This window comes from Vombatus ursinus, unplaced genomic scaffold, assembly GCF_900497805.2.
Source record: "Vombatus ursinus unplaced genomic scaffold, bare-nosed wombat genome assembly UNPS02014794.1, whole genome shotgun sequence".
Classification (NCBI taxonomy): domain Eukaryota; kingdom Metazoa; phylum Chordata; class Mammalia; order Diprotodontia; family Vombatidae; genus Vombatus; species Vombatus ursinus.
The window spans coordinates 1020211-1044012 of NW_020954572.1; the positions used below are offsets into that span (position 1 = coordinate 1020211).

General features: G+C 41.3%; 1 protein-coding gene across 1 annotated transcript in view; it reads left to right on the plus strand.

The window, feature by feature from the left end:
• The first annotated feature begins 3314 nt into the window (after positions 1-3314).
• ASB2 (ankyrin repeat and SOCS box containing 2) overlaps positions 3315-23802 on the plus strand; it is an 89170-nt gene continuing 68682 nt past the window's right edge. The window contains exon 1 of the mRNA XM_027870140.1: positions 3315-3383. The gene's annotated coding sequence lies outside the window, so the exon portion shown is untranslated. The remainder of the gene's footprint in view (positions 3384-23802) is intronic.

A 23802-nucleotide genomic window follows, 5' to 3' on the forward strand; every position in this document is an offset into this window, starting at 1 on the left:
TGTGTCAGGGAGAAGTTGGGCACAAACCCAAGATATGGTCACATAGTCACAGTGAGGCCGATATTTAGGGAGTACATAGAGACAATGTGACTTAGGATTCTGGAATTGCAAGGTCTTGATGTCCTTTCTTTCTCTACAGAGTCCTTATGAAGTTGCCTATCAGGTGTGGCATAGATGATAGATCAGATGTTCAGCTCCACTTATTCCTTACTGGGCATGGAGTCCAGCTAAGACTGGACTGATCCATTTGCTGGTGGACTGGGCAAGTTATTAATCTGCTGAGATCCTCTCCACCCGACATAGCTGCTGTAGGGTTGTTCCAGGCAGATCATTAGTCCACCAGGGTGATTCCTCATTGAGTATGAGCACGCTTGGTCCAGCAGCTTACTCAGCCATGAGAGTGGCTCTTCACAGGGTGCAGCTGATTCTCTGGGCTCACTCTTCAATGAACAACTGTAGTTTTCAACATCTGCAATCTCTATCTTGCATGGGTGTTACTGTGATTTTTTTTTTCCAATGAAGTGTTATAATGCTCTTTTTAGGTAATGCGTTATTTTGCTCTTTCTAAAAAGGCAGAGACTCTTAGCCTAACTAAGACTGGCAGAATTCTGTCCTCATTGGACTCCCTCAGAGCCATGGTTCTCGGGTTTGTCACCTCCCAGAAGGATGTGGGAAGAGGTCTATGCTCTCCTATTAGACAGTTCTTCCTGGTACAAGCTGGGTTCCCTCAGTGAAGGATCTCACTCTTACTTATGGCAACCATCTAGTTGCATTCCCCAGATTCCTGTTGCAGTCACAAATATGTGACTGGGAATAAAGGTAATGAGGGAGTCCGTGTTCTGCATATTCATTGTCTTTGCTGGCCTTTTCATTTACAATTGAGTATTCAAAGCCTCAAGGCACTAACCTGGGTTCCCCCTTCCTCCTTTCCCCAAATGCCCATTGTAGGAGGCTCCTGAACTGAATCTTGAATTAGATCCAGGATTCTAAGAAGTGAAAGTTAAGGAGGGGGAGCATTTTCCATATGGGAGGCAGATAGTACAAAGGCACCGGGATGAGAGATTGAAGGTTGTATATGAGGAACAATAAACAGGCTAGTGTGATTGGATTGTTGAATGTGTGGAGGTGAGAAATGTATAAGAAGACTAAAGAAGTAGAAAGGGGAGAAGTTGTGGACAGCTTTAAATGTCAGAGGACAATTATAAATGGAGCAATTTATATTTGATTCTAGAAGCAATAAGTAGCCTCTGGGGTTTATTGAGTTGGAAGTGAGGGTGGGTGACATGGTCAGACCTAAGCTTTGGAGGAAAACAACTTTGGTGGCTGTGTGGAGGCAAAATTGGAGTAGGGAGAAATTCAAGGCAGGAAGACCAAGTAGGAGGAAATTGTAAAAGTCCAGGAAAGGCTAGATTAGGTCTTGAACTAATGTAGTGGCTGGGGGAGTGGAAAAGATGGGATATATTTGAAAGATGTTATCAGGATAGAAATGACAAGATTTTTGCAACCAATTGTGGGATGAATGAGAAATTATGGATGACAAAAACCAGATCCAAAAGTGTTGATTAAAAGATCAATGTCAACTTGCAGGGAAGTCTCTAGTAGAGTTCCCCAAAGCTCTGTTCTATTCAACATTTTTACTAATAACTTGAATGAAGGCAGAAATGGCATGCTTATTAAATATACTTATGGTATAAAGCTGAAAGAATATCTAGTGCTTTGGATGGCTGAAGGGAGATGCAGAAAGAACTTGATTAGCTAAAACAGTGAGCTGAAACTATATAATCTGTGATTTCTTCAGTGTGAGTATTCCTTTCACCAACTGAAATAACTTAATAGATAAATCTTAGATAGTTGCCTGATGCCCAGAGAAGTTAAATGATTTGCTCATGGTAAAATTATCCAATTACTCTAGCTAGCAGTTGTCAAGGGTCTTATTTGAATCCCAGGCATGGTGTCTCAGCTGGACAGGTGGTTAGTACTCTAATGAGGCAGCTAGGTGGCATAGTGGATAGAATGTTGGACCTCAAGTCAGGAAGACCTGAGTTAAAATTTAACCAATACAAATGTCTTATTTGATAGTGTAAGTAGTATTTGGGAACTATAGTCCCCACCTCTCAACTGAGAGGAGGGGGGTGTATTTCATCATCTATCTCTTGGAACTGGTATTTATCATTCCCTTTAATCTGAATCCAGCTGCTTTTTGATGTAGTTTTCATTTATATTACAGCAGTCATTGTATATATGGATCTCTTGATTCTACTTTCTTTGTTCTGTATCAGTTCATACAAATTTTCTCATGCTTCTCTAAATATCTCACATTCATTGTTCCAGAGCCCAGAGAGGTGAGATGATTTGTCCAAAGAGTCGGACCCGACTGAAATGACTGGACAATGATTGCTAAAAAGTGAGTTCAAATCTGGCCTCAGACACTTACTAGTTGTATAACCCTGGGCAAGTCACTTAACCCTGTTTGCCTCAGTTTCCTCATCTGTCAAATGAGCTGGAGAAGGAAATGGCAAACCACTCTAGTATCTTTGCCAAGAGAACCCCAAATGGGGTTACAAAAAATTAGACATGACTGAAAGGACTGAACAACAATGACTGTTAAAAAAATCAAGGAAAACTTTGATAGAAAAATGGAGCAGAAACACTTTTCTTTCTCCACTCACCTATATTGTGCCATCCTTCTTTAGACAACTAAATTTTTTTAAAAACTCACTTAAACCAGACTCATTTATAGCCCCATCCTCCCTCCCCACCTCTTTTCCCGGTCTCCTATTTTCTCCTCTCCTCTTCCTTCTCTGTCTGTCTCTGTCTGTCTCTCTTTGTCTATCTGTCTGTCTGTCTCTGTCTCTGTCTCTGTCTCTGTCTCTGTCTCTGTCTCTGTCTCTCTCTCCTTCCACCTCCTCCCTCTTCCCTCTTTCCTCTCTCACTTTTTGGATAGTTCCAGAAACATGTCCATATATGGCCTACATGTCAAGGATCACAAATGATGTTGTAACATGAGGGCAACGCTGTGCCATTTAGCTACAGGACACTTTATGAAGAAAAGTTCAACAAATTAATGTAACCGAGGGAGACTGAAAGATGGATAAAAGCTTCTGTAGGGTAATCTTCAGACAGGAAATCTGAGATTCATAACAACTTATATTTTGGCTTGTCATCACTGGTCATGCGGTGGTCCCGAAATAAACTCAGCTTGAAAGAGGAGTGTTTCAAAGCTGCGCTGTAATACATCAAGACACTCGGGGAAAGGAGAGAGATGAAAAATTAGGGTTTGGGGAGGGAAGAGGAGGGGGAAGGAAAGGAATGAATATCTGAAGATATAATCAAGGAAGTCATTCTTTTTGGGGGCATTGTTCTCTTGTTTCAGAACCTAACAGGTAATGTATGTTTTCGGCTTTCTTTTCTAGAACTTGCAAGAAAGAATGTTTTGCTAGTTGCCAAAGCCTGAGCTGTTAGTGGTAAAGGGTGGGTGGTGGAAATATTTACTCTGAACTTCTTGCAAATCAAGCCAGTTATCTTTTTTTTTCTGTCTCTCTTCTCCCCTCCCTCCTTCCTTCATGTCTTCAGTCCTAAAGCTTGGTGCATGATTTAAATCTAATTTTGGGGAAAGTGGATGGAAGATGAAATGTTAGATGTAGTTACATGAAAGCTTTTGCTCAGACTCTCACTTAAGCGATCAGCTTCTAAATGTGAAGGAGCAGGAGTTAACTGTGATGCTGTTGCTGACTGTATGTGCCTGCAGGTGTAGTAGACAGGGCATAGAGGACTCTAAGGATTTCTATTCATTGAGGATGAAGGTTTGTTTATATAAATGTTGCCCATAGAGAGAGACAGTGTGGCAATTACAGATAGAGTGTGGACTTTGAAGTCAGGAAGATTTGCATTCAAGCCCTGCCACTGTCGTGAACTGGCTGTGTGACTCTGTGCAAATGACTTAACTTTTCAGTACCCCCGCCAATTCTCCAGGATACCAATGTGTTGCTTATATGCATCAGTGGAGGAAGTTTCCACATCGGGAATTCTCCTCATCAGTGAAATCACACACACAGACACACAGACGCAGACACAGACACAGACACAGACACAGACACACACACCACACACACACACACACACACACACACACACAGAGCTCAAACAATGCTTTCTGTGATTATAGTAAAGAATCCTTGATGAGTTAGTTGTTATTAAAACCTAGTTCAACTTCAAGTGCTGGATGGTCCTGCCTCGGTGGAAAAAGTCAGGTTGGGGCAGAGTTAGGACTAGTTCTCAGGGATTCCTGATTTGCAGTACTTTGGCCTTTATTTTTCTGATATTGTTAAAAAGTCACATGGATTTAAGTTAGCAATTAAATTTATAAGCACCTTGAGTTATGGGAAAAATAACTACAGCTCTATGGCTGTGTAACCTTTCACATCAGTGACTTGCTACAGAATCACAACTTGACAGTATTATTAGATGTTGCAAATGTACTTCCAGAACAGTTGGATGAGTCTGGACAGCTGGGGCAGGAGTGGAACTATTTACTTGCAGGAGGTGGGGGAGGGAGAGGGTCTCCACTAGAAACCTCTTGCTTCTTCCTTGGGCACTGAACCGTGACTATTCCAGCTTGCATCATCTGTCATTGCACCAGGAGTCTGAGCCACCGGCACCCTGCTTGATTATCCTGCCCAAATAGGTACTGGAAATGACTTCTCCAGAAGGACATTGTTATTAAAAATTCATCGACTAGGCCTATATTTTATTGTAAGGAGGATTTGATATTTGTTGTAAGGAATTTGCTTTTCCTTCTCTTTTTTCTCAATGGGGTGGGGGTGGGGGTGTCAGAGGGAGAGCAGATAGATTTCTGTTAATCAAAAAACTACATTTTAATTTTTAAAAGTATGAAGAGGTAGGTCACTAGTAGAAAGCAGGAACTTTTTTTTTTTTTCATGTGAAATGTGCTGAAAGTGACCAGACACCACAAGGCAGAAGTAGAATGCCTATGCTTTGGGACTGGGAGCAGGTGTTGAGAAGGGATAATATTACAATGGTAAGAGAACAGGAATTAAAGTCAGAGAACCTGGGTTTGAGTCACGAACCTGCTACTCACTATCTTTCTGACCCTGGCCAAATCACCTCACTGGGTCTATTTCCTCATCTGTTTAATGAGGATGAATTAGATCAGGGATCTGTGAACCTGTTTTAAAAAATATTTTGATAGCTTTATTTCAACATAATCAGTGTCCTTTGTAATCCAGTGTATTTTGTTTTATGCACTTAAAATATCCTGAGAAGGGGCCCGTAGACTTCGCTGGACTGCCAAAGAGGTTCATTACACAGAAAAGGTTAAGAACCCCTGGACTGAAGAATTTCTAGGTCCTGTCCAACTTTAAATCCTGTGGTCCTGCAAGCCAATGAAAATGCTTAGCTGATTAGTCTCTATGTAGGGATTCTAAATCTGGGTGCTTGCGTTTTTTATGGCTGGAGGTCAGAGGGGAGTCACAGCTGCCAGGCCCTTCCCACACTTGTCTACTTCTAGGCGTCCCTATGACCCTTGTGCATACCTCACCTCCTGGACACAGAATTAATTCCCTACATGTGTCTTTTGGGTACACACTGCCAGATCACCGTGCTCGGGGTGGGGGGTCAACAGCTGTTTGAGTGAATTCCTGGGGAGTCTAGGAATCTATACCAAAACTGGGAAAAGCCAACTTTGTTTTAGACCTCCTGAGCTCTTTGCAATAAGAGCAAATGCTTAACTTTATGAGAAGCCCACGACCCAAAACTGGGTCAAGTGGCCCACTGATGCCTTGTGCTTTCAATGGGGATTTCAGACCAATGCATGCTTATTGACGTTTGTCCTGAAATGGTAATGCAAGATGTCAGACAAGGAGGTGTTAACTAGGACATGAGCCCTGCCCCAAGCCAGGGAGATAGAGCAGATGACCTCTTAGAGACCAGAGTGAATGATCATGAGTGGATCCTCAAGGTTTAGAAGAGGCATTTTGTGACAAATTAAGATGCTTTTATCAATATTAAGAATAACAAAAACAAGTTTACATTTTTATATGACTTGATGGCTACAATGGGAGGCAATATGTTGTAGTGCTGTCTAGTGTACTGGGCTTTGGAGTCAGGAAGATGTGAATTTGAATCCTGTCCCAGACACATACTGGTTATTAACTTTAGGCAGTCATTTAAACTTCTCTCAGCCTCAGTTTCTCTCATCTGTAAAACACAGATAATAATAGCAACTATCGTGAAGTTGTGAGGATCAAATAAGGGAATATATGTAAAGTGCTCTTTAAATGTTAACTATTGTTATTAATGTACTTTCATGATCATTTTCTAGTTGGATGTTTACAACAACTCTGTGAGGTGTCGGGGTGAGGAGGAGGAAACTGAAACTTTGGTGGGATTGAGCAACTTGACCAAGATATCTAAATTATTTTTTCTATTTCTCAGGTTATATAGATTTGGGATTTGTGCACATGGGATTTATCACGCTTTTGTGGTATCAAGTTTTCTATAGAATGAATGAAACTATCTGTCCTTTTCTCATGCTTTTTCCTTTTCTTGACACGCATTTTCTCCCTTTTCTCTTTCTTCCTTCCCCACTCCCTTTCTTCCTTCCTTCTTTCCTTCCTTTCCAACCACTAGGGTTTATCTGTTTTTGTTTTGGTGGGGGTGGAGATGGTGGGGCTCTTCTCTCTCCTTTCTGTAATTCTCCCTACTCCTTTCTTCTTTTTCCTTATCCCTTCTAGTCTCTTCATCATTCTCCCCTGGTTTTCCTTTCCAAATACCCTTTCTTTATCAACCACTCACTTTCCTTCAATTATCTTTTCTTAATGACTTACCCTCTTTTATTCCTTCACACAGTTGAACTACTCACTCACCTACCATCTCCACACAGGTTCAATCAATCACTTACAAATTCTTGGGTCATTGCCCAGTTTTTCCTCAGATCCTCCCCTGTTTCAACCACAGACATTTAATTCATGCCTACTATGTGTGAGGTACTGGTCTAGGTGCCAGGCTGCCTAGTCTACTTAGGTGATACAAATGGAGCCATAGAAGTCAATGCAAGGTAATTTGAAGAGGGAGAGAAAATTAACTGGTGGGAACGATCTGGAAAGGTTTGCCATAGTGATATGCAACCAGAACTGAGCCTTGAAGGAAGCTAGATATTCTAAGCTGCAGAGGTGAGGAGGAGCAGACATTGCAGACATGGGGGACTGCCTGTGCAGTCATGGAGGTAGGAGACAGGGCCATTTTGGCCCCAGGCATGTGAAAGTAAGTAATGTGAAGTATGCCTGGAAAGTTAGGTTGGAGACAGCATGTGAAGGGCTTTAAAGGCCAAGCAAAGGAGTCTGTATTTCAGTGGTGGAGTAATGTGGTCAGACCTGTGCATGAGGAAGATTATTTTGGTGGCTCGGTGGAGCCCAGAAACATGATGTCCAACTAGGAGGCTATTGCAACAGCCCAGAAGAAAGGATATTAAGGCCTAGCTAGTTTTGTAACTGTGAAAGCATCAAAGAAGGGATGGATATATGAGAGGTTCGATGGCTAGCTAGACGGCACAGAGAACTACAGATTCTAAGACACGATTATATTCTAGTCATGGGACATAGGCAATGAAAAGGCAGGGAAACAGAGACAATTTGTCAGGGAGGAGGAATGGTAAGAAGGCCAGTTTAACTGGACCATAGAATTTGTAAAAAGGAGTTATATGTAATGAGTCTGGAAAGAGAAATTGGAACCAGGTCGTCAAGAGTTTTAAATGCCCAGCAGAGCACTTTATATTTGATCCTGGAGGGAAAAAGAACCCACTGAAGTTTATTGAGTAGGGGAGTGATATGGTTAGATGTTTGATTTAGGAAAATCGTTTTGGCCGCTGGGTGGAAGATGGATTACAGAGGGGAGAGACTAGAGGCTGCGAGACCAGTTAAGAGGCTACTGCAATAGACCAAGCAAGAGGTGATAACGGCTTGAATAAGGGCAGTGGTTGTGTCAGTGGAGAGCAGGGGTCACATGCAAAACATGTTGTGGAGGTGGAAATGGCAAGATCTGTCAGCTGATTAATATGTGGGGTTGAGGATAATGCTGAGATTAAGAACCTGGAAGACTAGAAGGATGGTGGAACCCTTGACAATATTAAGGAAGGTCAGAAGACAAGTTAATTTTGGGGCAAAGATAATGAGTTCTATTTGAGGCATGATGAATCTGAGAAGCCTATGAGATATCTGGGGCAGCGAGGTTGCTCAATGGATAGACTGGCTTGCCTGGAGTTGGCAAGACGAGTTCAAATCTGGCCTTAGACACTAGCTATATGTCTCTGGGCAAGTCACATCACCCTGTTTGCCTCAGTTTGCTCATCTGTAAAAATGAGCTGGAGAAGGAAATGGCAAACCACTCCACTATCTTTGCCAAGAAAACCCAAAATGTAGTCATGAAGAGTGGGGACACAATTAAAAATGACTAAACAACAACGAAGGCACATCTAGTTTGAAATGTCCAATAGGCAATTGGTGATATGGGACTGGAGCTCAGGAAAGAAACTAGGGATACCTACCTACCTACCCACCTACATGCACACATATATACATAAATGTATAATATACATTTACATATATAAATGTATAGTCAACTAGGTGGCACAATGGATAGAGTGCTGGACCTGGAGTCAGGAAGATGAGTTCAAATCCGACTTCAGATATTTATTAGCTGTGTGACTCTGGGCAAGTCACTTAACCTCTGTCTGCCTCGGTTTTCTAATCTGTAAAATGAGGAGGATAATAATAATAATAATAGCCCTATGTCCCAGGGTTGTTGTGAGGATCAAATGAGCTAATATTTGTAAAAGTACCTTGCAAACCTTAAAGTGCAATATAAATGCTAGTTATTATTATATATACATATATAGATTTGGGAGTCATAAACATAGAGATGATAATTAAGACCATGGAGGGATTACTGAGGTGCCCGAGAGAGAGGAGAAAGAAGATGAAGGGATAGAACTTTTGGTATACCTATAGATAGTGGGCATAACATGGATAATGCTGCACCAAAGGAGACTGAGAAGGAACCATTGGAAAAGTAGGACCAAGAAACATTGGTGTTGGGGCAGCTAGGTGGCACAGTAGATAGAGCACCGACCCTGGAGTCAGGAGGACCTGAGTTCAAATCCGGCCACAGACACTTAACACTTACTAGCTGTGTGACCCTGGGCAAGTCACTTAACCCCATTGCCTAGGCTCCCCCCCCCCAAAAAAAAGATTGGTGTCATGAAAACCTTGAAAGAAGAAATTATCTAGGAAGACTAAAGTGTCAAATGCTGCAGAGAAGTGAAGAAGAAAGATCACGAAAAGGTCATTTAGATTTGATCATTTGAGATCATTGTAACTTTGGAGAGAGTAGTTTCAGGTGAGAGAGAAAGTTGGAGCCCAGGCTGTGAAAATTGAGAAATGAGTGAGAGAAATGGAGACAACAAGTATTGACAGTTTTTTTTCCCTAGGAGTCTGGATGAAAAAGGGAGGAAAGACCCAAGATCTTGAGGGGATAGTAGGATCTAGAGAAGATAAGGAAAATTTTAGGGTATTAGTAGTCAGCAGGGAAACAGTCACTAGCTAGGGAGAGCTAAGGATTATAGAGAGAGGGGATGATTGAAGGTTAGAGAGGGGTGTGCATGTGTGTTTGTGAACATGTGTGTGTTTGTGTAATTGAATGGAGCTGGAGGAAGTCACAAAATTGTATTGCCTGGGTCCATTATGTAACATTCATGTTATCTGATCTCCACTGAGCCCTCACTGAAGCAAGAGGCTTCTTTTACTTCTCCGTAATTAGGTCTCTATCTTATTTCCTTGAACTGAAATGTCTCAATGTGGTTAGAGTCCTAGGGGAGATATGTGTCAAAGAGTGGAATTTTATAGCCTGAATCATTTAGATTGGCTGCCTGAGTTGATTAAATTTATTAGAAAACCCTTAGTTTTTCACCTCATTCAAGAGCCAATCAACTAACCATCCATCCATCTATCCACCCACCCACCCACCCATCCGTCCATCTATCCATCCATCCAGTCAGTGTAGTAAAAACAGTAATAATAATAATAATAATAGATAGCATTTACATGGTGCTTACTATGTGCCAGGCAATGTGGCTAAGCATTTAAAAAATACTATCTCATCTTATCCTCACAAAAATCCTTAGAGGTAGGTACTGTTATCATCTCTGTTTTACAGATGAAAAAACCAAAGTAAAGTCACTTGCCAAGTGTAGTGGAAAGAACAATAGATTTAAGGCTAGGACACTTGGGTCTGAATCCTAGTTGTTAGATTTAATAGCTTTGTGATTATGGACAATTTGCTTCACCTTTCTGAGCCTCAGTTACCCAGTCTGTAAAATGGGGTCAATAATCCTTATACCATTTACCTCCCAAAGTGATTGTGAGGAAAGTGCTTTGCAAATCTTAAAGTGATTAAAGAAAAGTGTTATTATTATTGACTCATTCACTCAACAAATATTTATTGGGCATTAAGGGTCCATAAAAGTACTATTCTGATGCCTGCTTGATAATGGCAGGCACCTGACCCTGGGCTCTCACATGTTGTGCCAGCAGAATTCAAGCTCTGACAGATCCTCCCTAAGAGAAAGCTTTGAATACTGTACTGGGGACATACTATTTCTTCTGTCCAAGGACCAGCTTAACTAAAAGAGAGGTTCATCATCATATGGTTGTCCAGTAGAAGGATTTCACATTATTCTAGGAGCTATGAGATACAAACAATGTAAATCCCTGCCCTCAAGGAGTAGGAGGAAGTATGTGAGGCATACACACAGTTAAATACAATAAAAATTGAAATCTAAGCTCTTTTATTTTTATTTTTAAAGCTTATTTAATATTTTATTTTTCCCAATTACATGTAAAAACAATTTTGAAGTTCCTTTTTTTCAAATTTGAGTTCCAAATTCTCTCCTTCCTTCCTTTCCTCCCCCCTTTGAGAAGGCAAGCAATTTGACATAGGTTATACATGAGTAATCATGCAAACACTTTTCCACATAAGTCATTTTGTGAAAGAAAACACCAACAAGAAAAGAAAAACAAGAAAAATAAAGAAAAAGTATCTTTGATCTGCATTCAGGCTCCACCAGTTCTTTTTCTGGAGACGGACAGCACTTTTCATCATAAGTACTACAGAATTGTCTTGTATCACTGTATTGCTAAGAATAGCTAAGTTATTCATTGCAGGTCATCATACAATATTGCTATTACCGTGTACAATGTTCTCCTGGTTCTGCTCATTTCACTTTGCATCAGTACATGTAAGTCTTTCCATGTTTTTCTGAGAGCCTCCTGCTCATCATTTCTTGAAGCACAATAATATTCCATCACAATTATATACAACTTGTTCAGCCATTCCCCAATTGATGGGCATCCCTTCAATTTCCAATTCTTTGCCACCACTAAAAGAGCTGCTATAAATATTTTAGTACATATAGGTCCTTTTCCTTTTTGCTTTTTATCTCTTTGGGATAGACACCTAGTAGTGGTATTGCTTGGTCAAAGGGTATGCATGATTTTATAGCATGGTCATAGATCCTAAATGCTCTCCAAAATGTTTGAATCAGTATACAATAGTACACTGTACTATACAATGTACAGTAGTATACTGTACTATTGTACATTGTATAGTAACAATAGTATATTAGTGTTATAATTTTCCCATATCCCCTCCAACATTTGTCATTTTCCTTTTCTGTCATATTAGCCAATCTGACAGGTGTGAAGTAGTAGCTCACAGTTGTTTTAACTTGCATTTCTCTCATCAATAGCGATTTAGAACATTTTTTTCATATGGCTATAGATAGCTTTGATTACTTTGAAAACTGCCTGTTCATATCCTTTGATCATTTATCAATTGAAGAACGGATTCTATTTCTATAAATTTGACTCAGTTTTCTATATATTTGAGAAATCAAGTCTTTATCAGAGAGACTTACTGTAAATTTTTTTCACAATAATGATTACCAACTATGTATTTCCCTCCATCCTATTTTCCCCGTTTATCCTACTCTCTCTTTCCTTTTACCCTGTCCATTCTCAAAAGTGTTTTGCTTCTGACTTTTACCTCCCCCAAACTTCCGTCCCTTCTACTAGTTCCTTCTCCTTCTCTTATCCTCTTCCCTTCCAACTTTCTGGTATGGTAAGATAGATTTCTACACCCAACTGTGTATATTATTCCCTCTTTGGGCCAATTCCAATGAGAGTAGGGTTCATGTGCTCCACTCCCTGCTTCCCTCATGTCCCCCTCCACTGTAAAATCTCTTTCAGGCCACTTTTATGTCAGATAATTTATCCCATTATACCTCTTTCTTTGCCCTTTCCCAGTGCATTCTTCTTTCTTATCCCTTAATTTTATTTGTTTAGGTAATCATACCATCACATTCAACTCACACCTCTGCTTTCTGTTTATGTGTACTCCTTCTAAGTGCCCTAATACTGAGAAAGTTTTTTAGGAGTTTATAAATATTTTCCCATGTAGAAATACAAACAGTTCGACCTTATCGAATCCCTTATGATTCCTCTTTTCTGTTTACCTTTTCATGCTTCTTTTACATCTTGTATTTGAAAGTCAAATTTTCTATTCAGCTCTGGTCTTTTCATCAGGAATGCTTGAAAATCCTCTATTTCATTGAATATCCATTTTTTCCCTGAAGGATTATACTCAGTTTTGCTGGGTAGGTGATTCTTGGTTGTAATCCTAGCTCTTTTGCCCTCAGGAATATTATATTACAAGCCCTCTGAACCTTTAATGTAGAAGTGGCTAAATCTTGTGTCATACTGGGTGTGGTTCCATGATATCTGAATTGTTTCTTTTTGACTGCTTGCAGTATTCTCCCTGATCTGGGAGGTCTGGAATTTGATTATAATATTCCTAAGAGTTTTCATTTTGGGATCTCTTTCAGGAGGTGATCAGTGAATTCTTTCCATTTCTATTTTACCTTCTGGTTCTGGAATGTCAGGGCAGTTTTCCTTGATAATTTCTTGAAAGATGACGTCTGGGCTCTTTTTTTTTTTATCATGACTTTCAGATAGTCCAATAATTCTTAAATTATGTCTTCTGGAACTGTTTTTCAGGTCAGTTGTTTTTCCAATGAGATATTTCACATATTCTATTTTTTCCATTCTTTTGATTTTGTTTGATTGTTTCTTAATCTCTCATAAAGTCACTAGTTTCTGCTTGCCAATTTTAACTTTTAAGGAATTATTTTCTTCAGTGAGCTTTTGTACCTCTTTTCCATTTGGCCAATTCTACTTTTTAAAGAGTTCTTCTCTTCAGTGAATTTTTGCATATCTTTTTCCATTTGGCCAGTTCTGCTTTTCAAGGCATTCTTCTCTTCATTGGATTTTTGTGCCTCTTTTACCATTTGGTCTATTCTGTTTTTTAAGGTGTTATTTTCTTTGGTATTTTTTGTGCCTCCTTTACCAAGCTGTTGACTCATTTTTCATAATTTTCTTGCATTGTTCTCATTTCTCTTCCTAATTTTTCCTCTACCTCTCTTACTTGATTTTTAAAATCTTTTTTGAGCTCTTCCATGGCCTGAGACCAATTCGTATTTTTCTTTGAGGCTTTGGATGCAGGAATTTTGAGTTTGTTGTCATCTTCTGAGTGTGTATTTTGATCTTCTTTGTCACCATAGTAACTTTTTATGGTCAGAATTTTTTCTGTTGTTTGCTCATTTTCCAATTTATTTCTTGACTTTTAACTTGGGGCTGCTTCCCAAGTGAAGGGGGGCACTGTTCCAAGCTTTAGGTTTTTTGTGCAGCTGTTTTCAGAGGTAATTCTGGGGACTTGTAAGTTTTTGGCTCTTCCAAAATGGTATGATTTAGGGAGAGGTGTGCTTACTACTCTCATGTACCACATGTGAACTGGTCTGTGAGTGACCACAAGCACTCTTTTCAAGCTGTGACCCAGAGTCCCTGCTCTCCTGTGGCTGCAAACTTTGGTGTGTTAGTTTTCCTCTTTGTGCTGGTACTAAAACTCAGAACTGCCACCTAGATCCAAGTATAGGCAATGCAACAGAATCCTGCCTCCTGTGCCAGCAAAGGGACCCCTGTAAATCTTCTGACCCCTTGCCTGATCCCCTTATCACCTGTAGCCTGACAGTTTTAGAACCCGTTACTGATTCATTTGCCCTGAGGCCTGCTCCCAGTCTGCCCTGGCAGGGCCCATGCTGGACTGTGCTCTACTCTTGCCTTGGTGCAGTGAACTTCTCCTGCCGACCTTCTAAGTTGTCTTGGGCTGGAAAATTGTTTCATTCCATCTTCTTGTGGATTCTGCTGCTCTAGAATTTGTTTGGAGTTGTTATTTAAAGGTATTTGGAGGAGTTTGGGGGAGAACTCAGGTGAGTCCCTGTCTTTACTATCTTGGCTCTGCATCTGAAATATCGTATGTTCTTAAGAGGAGTATAAAGCATTATGAGGTCTGGCAAGGTCAAAGGGGTCTAATCCTACATTAGAGATTGAGGATTTTGATGCTAATATTTAAGTCCATGATTGGAAAGGCCAGGAGAAGCTTTTTGAAAATCTTTGTGCAAGGGAAGAGGATTTAATATCCTGATGGTCTGAGCCCAAAAGAGACTAAACTGGATACCTGAAGCAGTGAGAGGCTGTGGGATTAGCTAACCTGTCAAAACTCCCACACTGAGAGCCACAGTCTGGGGACCTCAGCCAGAGAAAGGGAATAATCTCTCTCATCCAATAAGGGCAAGAATGACATGAATAGCAGTAGGTTGTAGTCTCCTTTGCAAGTGGAAGAGGAGGCTGATGATGTGCGTGACTTTTTAAGAAGGGCCACTTTCCCCACATGAGAACATACAGGTGCTATCGACTCCCCCACCATGTTGTCCTCAGGACTGTAATCTCTCCAAGTCTTCCGGAGGAAGACATCAAAACATCTTGCTGAGATGCAAATGTGATCTAGGAAAAGTGCCTCCTTAAGACCTGTTGGGAGACAGTGTGGGTGTAGTGGAAAGATCCCAGGACTTTATAGGAAGGACACATGGGTTCATATTTGTCTCTGACATTACCTCAAGTGTGTCACTAATCTCTCAATTTTCTCATCTGTAAAATGGGTAGAATATGTTATGAGTTAGTGTATGTAGAGGCTTTATAGACCTTAAGATTGTTGGAATGTGAGCTATTATAATAAGTCACTGAGAATAAAAAAATGTAATGGCTGGAAGTCATTAATATCTGAGCTTGAATTAATTGTCTAAAGTATTTAGTCAGTCACCCAGTTATGCCCTGAGGGGATGGATTTAACACAATAGATTTTTGTGGGGAGGAGAGAAATAGGAAAGAAAGAAAAGGAAGAAAGGTTCAATTTCCAAGGAAATTGCTGCCAAGGAACCTGGAGCAGCTTGCTGTACTGGATAATTAGGAGGGGATATCTCTAATTTAGTGAGCCAATTGGCAATGACTAAACTGACCTTCTAACCATAGAGTATCAAGGCTGGAAGGGAACTTAGATACATCTAGTTCAACTCCTTTATTTTACAAAGGAGGAAAGTGAAGTCTGAGGAGGTAGGGTGACTTGTCCAAGATCACTCAGCTAACAAGTGGCAGAGTTGGGACTAGAATCCAGGTCTCCTGGTTGCCAAACCAATGTTCTTTGTACCATACCAGGCTACCTTCTAGAAAATCAGTCATCTAATTTTTTGGAAAATTCTGTGCAAAGTGTGATGGAGCATACAAGTATGATACCATCTGGTTCCTCAAAGAATGAGGCAATTCAGGGGAAAGGGGTACAATACTAGGAATGAGGACACCTAGGTTATTAATTCATTAATTGATACATCCCAGCTCTGACACCATCTAGGTGGGTAACCTTGGTCAAGCCATTTTCTTGTCGGGGTCTCTGTTTCTTCATCTTTGAAATAAAGGGATTGGATTGGCATAAGAGTTCTTAACTTTTTCTGTTCCATGGACCCCTTTGGTGGTCTGGTGAAGCTTCCTCTTCTTGGAATCTTGTTTTTAAACTCATAAAATAAAATCCATAGAGTTATAATGGAAAACAAGAGTTAGTAAAAACAAAGATGTAATTTTTTCTTTTCCAATATCACAGATACTCTGAAATCTATCTATGGACCACTTAGTGATCTCTGAACCCCAGGTTAAGAACAGTTTTACTAAAGGATCTATCAAATCCTTTCTAGCTTTAAAATTCGGTGTTCTATGTTCCAATATTCTGTGTTTCAAGGGCTCTTTCAGCTCTAACATTCCATGTTATGTGTTCTCATGTGTGTTCTAAGGACTAATTCTATGATTCTAGTCTTGTGGGAGAAGACACATGAAAAACAGAATGAAAAATGGCATCAATTGAGCAGTACGGTCAGTAGGTACAGTAGGATTTTGGAGAAGGGGTAGATAGGAAGATTTTTTTGAGTAGGTGAGGCTTGAGCTGAGCCCTGAAGGATAGATAGGATTTGGATGGAGGTGGGAGGAGAGGCTCTAGAGGGAGGACAAAGGGTCCTGGGGAATAGAATGTTATCATTCTCCCAACCCACTTAGAGACTTGTTGACTATTTGGTGATGATTTGAACAATATCCAGCTAGTTGGACTAGGAAAAATAATACTCTATTTCTACCCTACAGCAACCTGTGAGTGTATTATTGACATTTGAAAGGACTAAGTCAGGAGGTTGCCAGGATTTCATTCCAGTGCCCCATGTGATTCCCATGTGTCATCATCCCGAGGGAAGCTAAGGGTGCTGAGAATCACAGTGTTATTTTTGACCACAGCTGTACTGGCCAGCAGCCGCCAAAATAAAGACAGGGCCAGGTCTGGCAGGGGGAGATCAAAGTCCCTTAGGCTTTGTCATATAATGATCAAAATCTGAATTGCTTCCAAGAAAGGAGCCCTGTCAGGACTTTCATGATGTGTCACCTTGGTCAAGTTGATTCATTACTCTGCATCTCAGTTTCCCCATCTTTAGAGTGGATATAATAGCTGCCATGTCTACTGTGTTTAGTGTGGTTATATTTGAAGCTAATTTTCTACATTTAAAGTTTAGGGCTATAGTTAGTGAGGGACTCTTTTCCCCCCAAGTCCACTCAAAAGATCTCACTGGGGTCCTCCCAAGATCCCACCCAAATGTTAATTCTCAGCTTTCTGACCTCCTTTTGGGGTCTGTTTTTTCATTGTTCCTTAGTTGGTGAGAAGAAACAGGTGATAGAAAACAAGTAAAGGAATGCTGTTGTAGCTCTGTCCTTAGCCCTTATCCCCCAAACATACACAAACATACATATACTCAAACACACACATATACAATTAATTGATCAATCAATCCTTTATAATGTGCTTACCATGTCCCATGTGCTAAGTGCTGGGGTTACAAAAGAAGATTAAAAAAAAAATCCTTGCCGTCAAGGGGCTTACATTCTAATGGAGGAGACAGCATGTAAATAAATATATACATACAAGATAAATAGAAAGTGGATGGAAGGTGACCTTAGAAGGGAAGGCCTTAACTACTGGAGGAATTGGGAAAGTCCTTCTTCAGTAGGCACGGTGTGAGGAGAATACTGAAGGAAGAGAGATAGATTTTAAGAGGCAATGAAGGGGAAAAACATTCCAAAAGAGGAAGGGAGCCTGTGCAGAGGCTCTGCACACCTACACCCCAATACAGAGATCCACACAGGTACACAGAAACACACACACACACACACACACACACACACACACACACACACACACATACTCTCTCTGTCTCTCTTTGTTGTTAAGTTGTTTCAGTCATATTCAGACTGTTCATGGCCCTGTTTGGGGTTTTCTTGGCAAAGTTACTGGAATGGTTTTTGCCATTTCCTTCTCTAGCTCATTTTACAGATGAGGAAACTAAGGCAAACAGGGTGAAGTGACTTGCCCAGGGTCACACAGCTAGTAAGTGTCTGAGGCCAGATTCGAACTCAGGAAGATGAGTCTTCTTGACTCTAGGCCCAGCAACTAGGACACACAGACACAGACACACAGACACAGACACACAGAGACACAGAGACACAGAGACACACACACACACAGACACACACACACTCTCTCTTCTGCCCAACTGTAGAAACTTTATACCACCTGGAAGATAGCCAGGCTGTCCAGGGCATGGTTTTTTCAGCATCTACTACTTCGAGAGCTCTCCCCGGAGATGACAGGTGACGCTCCCATATTAATGAAGGCATTTTGCAACCTTCCACAGCAAGCCAGCACTAAACACTTCTCCCAGTACTATTAACCCTTATGGGTGGGGCAGGGTGGGAGTGTGCTTGCCCTTCCTTTTCTAGCCCCCATTTGCATTCTTGCATAGCCTCTCCTCTACGACTCTATGATGGAATTTCCTTGTTACCGTCCCAGATCATGAACTCTTTCTCCAGAACCAACCTTTTCTCAGCAAAGTACATAACATGTGTACTTTTAGTCCCTTTTCCCTTATTCATGGTCAAGCCCTCCAGAGCCAGAGGTAACTCAAGGGCAAAGATGTAAGTTTTTGGATTTTTTTAACTTAGGGGGAAAAGATGCTGACAATTGGCTCCAGGTGCTATCTCTTCCTTAGCTAATCCTCTCCTAAGAGACAAGAATCCCAAAGGTGTTTGGAGGCCTATGATTTCTCTGAAGAGACATGTGATTCTTGCTCTAAAATTGAGGTGGTCTACCACAATGTCCTCAATTTACAGAGTTAAAAACTGAGATGCGGAGAGGTTAGGTTACTTGCCCAATGTCACACATATGAGAGGGTCTAGATTCGAACTCAGGTCTCATCAACTAAAGTTCAGCAGTTTTTCTGCTATACCACATTACCTCTTCAGCTGATTCTTGCTCATATCCAGTCATCCTAACCCTCCCCTGGCAGTGAACACTTTGCTCTCTCTCGCTTTTGGGCCTCCTCCACTCCCCCATCCACCCTCCCATCCCTACACGCACAACCACTGAGCAAACTAAATTGTTGGCTAGAAACTAGGTCCCTGTATAAGGATGAAAAGGGCAGCTAGTTGGTGCAGTGGATAGGCTGCTGGGTCTGGAGTCAGGAAGACTCATCTTTCTGAGTTCAAATCTAGTCTCAGACACTTACTAGCTGTATGACCCTGGGCAAGTCACTTCACCCTGTTTGCCTTAGTTTCCTCATCTGTCGAATGAGCTGGAGAAGGAAATGGCCAACCACTCCAGTATCTTTGCCAAGAAAACCCCAAATGAGGGGCAGCTAGTTAGTGCAGCGGATAGAGCTCCAGCCTTGGACTCAGGAGGACCTGAGTTCAAATTCGGCCTTAGATATTTGACATTTACTAGCTGTGTGACCCTGGGCAAGTCACTTAATCCCAATTGTCTTGCCAAAAGAAAAAAAAAAAGAAAAAAGAAAACCCCAAATGGGGTCGTGACTAGTTGGATAAGACTGAAAATGACTCAACAACAATAACAGTAAGGATGAAGTCAATTCCATCCCCACTACGAGGTATGAAGAGATCATTTTCTGGTTGGGTGACTATCGGGTGTATCGTAGCAGGGATTCTTTCTGGGTATGGGTAGGACTGGCTGGCTGTTGATATTCCCCCTTTCTCTTTTCCAAATTACCCGATTCTGGTGTATTCTGCAGTAGTTCTAGACGATTTTAACTTCTATGATCTGTCAATGGCTTACATTCTTGAGTTCTTTCCTGTGTTTTGTCTTGTCTCCACGAGAAGGCTCTTTGAGCTGGAAAGAAGTTAAGGAAATTGTTAAAAACTCCATTTTAAAGATGAGAAAACTGAGGCTGGATTATTATTATCATATTAAACCAGGACTAACAGGCAGGTCAACTGATTCCCACTTCAAGGCTTTTCCTAATATACAAACACTATAACTTAAGGTTGGGGACCAATATATTTGTATTATTGAAGTGCCTTGTATAGGTTATTGTTCAGTCATGTCTGACTCTTTGTGACCCCATTTGGGGTTTTCTTGGAAGAGATACTGGAGTGGCTTGCCGTTTCTGTTTCCAACTCATTTTATAAATGAGGAAACTGAGGCAAACAGGGGTAAGTGACTTGCTCAGAGTCATACAGCTAGTAAAAGTGTCTGAGGCCAGATTTGAACTCAAGTCTTCCTAATTCTAGGCAAGCCACTATATTCATTGAGTCAGCTAGCTGCTTGCTCTGAATCCATTCATTCATTTTAGAGTTCTTACTATGTGCAGAGCATTGTCAAAGGTACTTAGTGATATACAAAGATAACTGAGGCACTGTCTTTGCCTTTGAGATGTTTACAATCTCATAGGCAAGATAAGAGTTGGAGAAGGAAATGGCAAACCACGCCAGTATCTTTGCCAAGAAACTTTGCCAAGAAATTGGGTCACTAAGAGTTATACATGACTGAACAACAACAAGGAAAGAGAAGTATCTTGCTATAAGACAAGGCTAAACAGCTGAGACACAAAGTGCTGGGAAAGGTCCTAGGAGAGAGAGGTCCCTGACAGCACAGATCTGACCAAGTCACCTTCTACCTAAGAATCTTCAATGGCTCCCTATTGCCTCAAGGATAAAAGACAACATCCCTAGCCTGACATTTAAAACTTTCCACAATTGGACTCTTGCTTATCTTTCTAGCCTTATTTCATATTGCTCCCTTTCACGCTTCATTCTAATCAAACTGGCCCCGCTACCTATTCCTTGTAAACAACTTTCCCTCTCCTATCTCTGTGTCTGTACAATTTGTACATTTTTGGAATGTACTGTATTGTCTCTCTTCACCTTTGCCTCATAGAATCCCTAGCTGCCTTCAGAGCTCAACATATGCCATCTCCCAGAGGCTGCCTTTCCTGATCCCCCCAGGTATTTTAGCATCCCCCTTATTTTACTTTGTCCTTTGATATGTATATATGTCCCTAGTAGACTATTTTATTACATGTCCCTATATTATATAGTTCAATCACTTTACCTTCCAGAAAAGGCACCTTATACTCAGAAGAAGGGGATTTACTTAGGGCAAGTAGAGGGGATGGCAAAGCTGGGCTTAGAACTGGATTTCTTGGTTCCCAGTCCAGGTTACCTTCTATCAAAAGAATCCTGCTCATTTCCTAGCCTAGGTGGTGATCTGCCCCTTGGCTCCCTTACATCCTCCCTCTTCATCGTTAGCTTGGGTAGTTGGGAATTAGGGAGGTTCCCTTACTTCCTCCCAATCCATCTTTAGCTTGGGTAGTTGGGGAGTGTGTGTGTGTGTGCGTGTGTGTGTGTGTGTGTGTCTGTCTGTCTGTCTGTTCCCTTACCTTCTTCATCTTTAGCTTGAGTAGTTGGGAATTTGAGGAAGTTCGCTTATCTTCTTCATCTTTAGCTTGGGTGTTGGGAATTTGAAGAAGTTCACTTATCTTCTTCATCTTTAGCTTGAGTAGTTGGGAATTTGAAGAAGTTTGCTTATCTTCTTCATCTTTAGCTTAGGTGTTGGGAATTTGGAGAGGGGAAGGAGATGGCAGCCTGGCTTAGTGAAAAGAATACTGGTTTTGGAGATTGGATCATGAACTTAGAGCTAGAAGAGATCTTAAAGGGGATCTAGTCCAATGGCCTTATTTGATAGATAAGGAAACTGAGAGCAAAAGAGCTAGAATGACTTGCCCAAGGTGACCCAGATAGCAAAGGACAATGGTAGGATTTGAACCCAGGTCCTCTGATTCAGACTCAGTGCCCTTTCCACTCCCTTATTCAATCTCACGTTCTCATCAGTGGAGTGGTTAACTATCGCTGCTTGTGACAAGCCTGACGTTTATGAGAGGAAGCATGCTAAAAACACTGGTTCTGGGTTCAGATTCTTCCACTATGACCTAGGGAAAGTCACAACCTCCCTGGGCTTCATTTTCCTAATTTGTTAAATGAGAAAGTTGAATTCAAGAGCCTCTACGGCCTCAGCCACCTCCTAGATCCCAAGCTCCCCTTCCCATACTTCCTAAGCAAATCACGAACTCTCCAAGTCTCACCTTTTTCATTTGTCGGGGATAATAATAATTGTCCTGCCTACCTTGTGAGGTAAGTGCTTATATAAAAGTGAGTTATTATTATTTCTTGGGCTTAATCCTCTCCCCCTCCCAGGGCTTCTTGAGAATGTTGTTCTTAAATTAGATACTTCATACACTCCAGCCTCTCTACGATTCTCTCCTCCAGATTGATGTTCTATTATAGGCTCTCTAGTGCTATGGTAAACAAACCCATCTGGATGGGGTCCAAGGTAGACCGACTTCCCTTCACATTCAGCCCTCTGGCTGAAGGCTCCTCTGAGCTTCCTGGGTAGGCTTGTTGAACCTCAGGATGGCTGAGGCGTGGGGCATGGATATCTTGCTCTACAAATGAGGTCAGGAAAATTCCCATGATCTGTGGACCACTACACTAGGCAGATTTTCCTGGCTTGGTTGGCCACTTATTTTCCTTCCTCATCCCTGAAAATGAGTAGTTGGGAATCTCATGTGTCTCCATCCCCACAGACCTTGGTGAGGGAAAGTCAGAGGATCTGGGTTTGAGGCCCAGGTCTGCTAACTTCGGTCAATTGTCCTTCTCTCTGCCTCAGTTTCCTCCTTTCTAAAATGAGTAGGCTGGAAAAGATGATCTGTAAGGTCCCCTCCAGCTCTAAATCCAATGAGTGTATTCATGTGAGGGGAAAAAAAAAGCAAAAAATCCTCACATAAAATCTTCCAACTCTGCTGCCAGCCTGTAAATATGACAGCCTTTGGCCACAGTCCCACTGGCAGGGAGTCTCAATCCTAGGATTAGCCCTAGATAACTCATCTTAATGTGAGAAGGATCTTAGGGAAAAAAAAAGGCTCTGTTTGTTTGGTTCCCTCCACCCCTCCTTATTAACTTGTAAGTGACTTGAAATGGTATTCCCTCCCTCCTCTTAACTTTCTCCCCCCACTCTTTTGTAAATATAATCTATCCCTCTGCTCTACTATCATCTCAAACTTAGGGAAAAACCAGATTTCCCAAGAAATAGGTTTCTAGTGACCGCCATCCGTTTATATTTGGGCATCTTGAAAGGAAGAGTTCAGTGGCATAGTGGATAGAGAGCTAGCTTCCATGTCAGTAAGGCCTGGGTTCAAGAGTCACCTCTCATACATACTGGCTTAATGTCTCAGGCCACTCTCTTAAGACTGCTTTCTTTTCAATTCTAGTTAAAAATCTAAGAGAAGGGATTGGACCTCTGAGTTCTACAGTATAGGGATCTCCCAAGTGAGGAAGCACCATCTACCAAGGAAGGTGAGCACCTTCTGTGCAACTTATAGTCATCTACTGCATCCACTGGGCCATTGCCAGTGGTCCTAACTTTTGTCTTCCCACTGGACTTTGATGATTGGAAAAGAGAGTGAAACTGATGACTTTGTGAAACTCTTCCTCACTTAAATCCAATTCACCCACAAGTCAAGATGTCATTTGATGATGTCATTGGTCCTCTTTGAAAATGAAGGACAAACATCAACAGAATTCAGGTGTTGACTGCATTGGTGGAAGGAGTTTCCTCACCGGGAGTACTCAGAAATTTTGTGGGGGGATTAGGCCATGTGTTTGATACCGCTGACTCAGACTATATTCAAATGCCTCCACTTAAAGGAAACCCACTACCTTGTCAGCCCCTTTATTCCATGTTGTCACATTTCCAGTTGCTAAGCAGTGAAACATACTTGTGTCTCCACCAGGACGGTCAAAGACCAGAAAACCAGGCCAGTACTCACTTCCTCTCCCTAAACATCTTTAGCTAGGAGAAGCATCTATATTTGAAAATTAGTCTGAAGGAATCAATTAGGAGGCAGCTAGG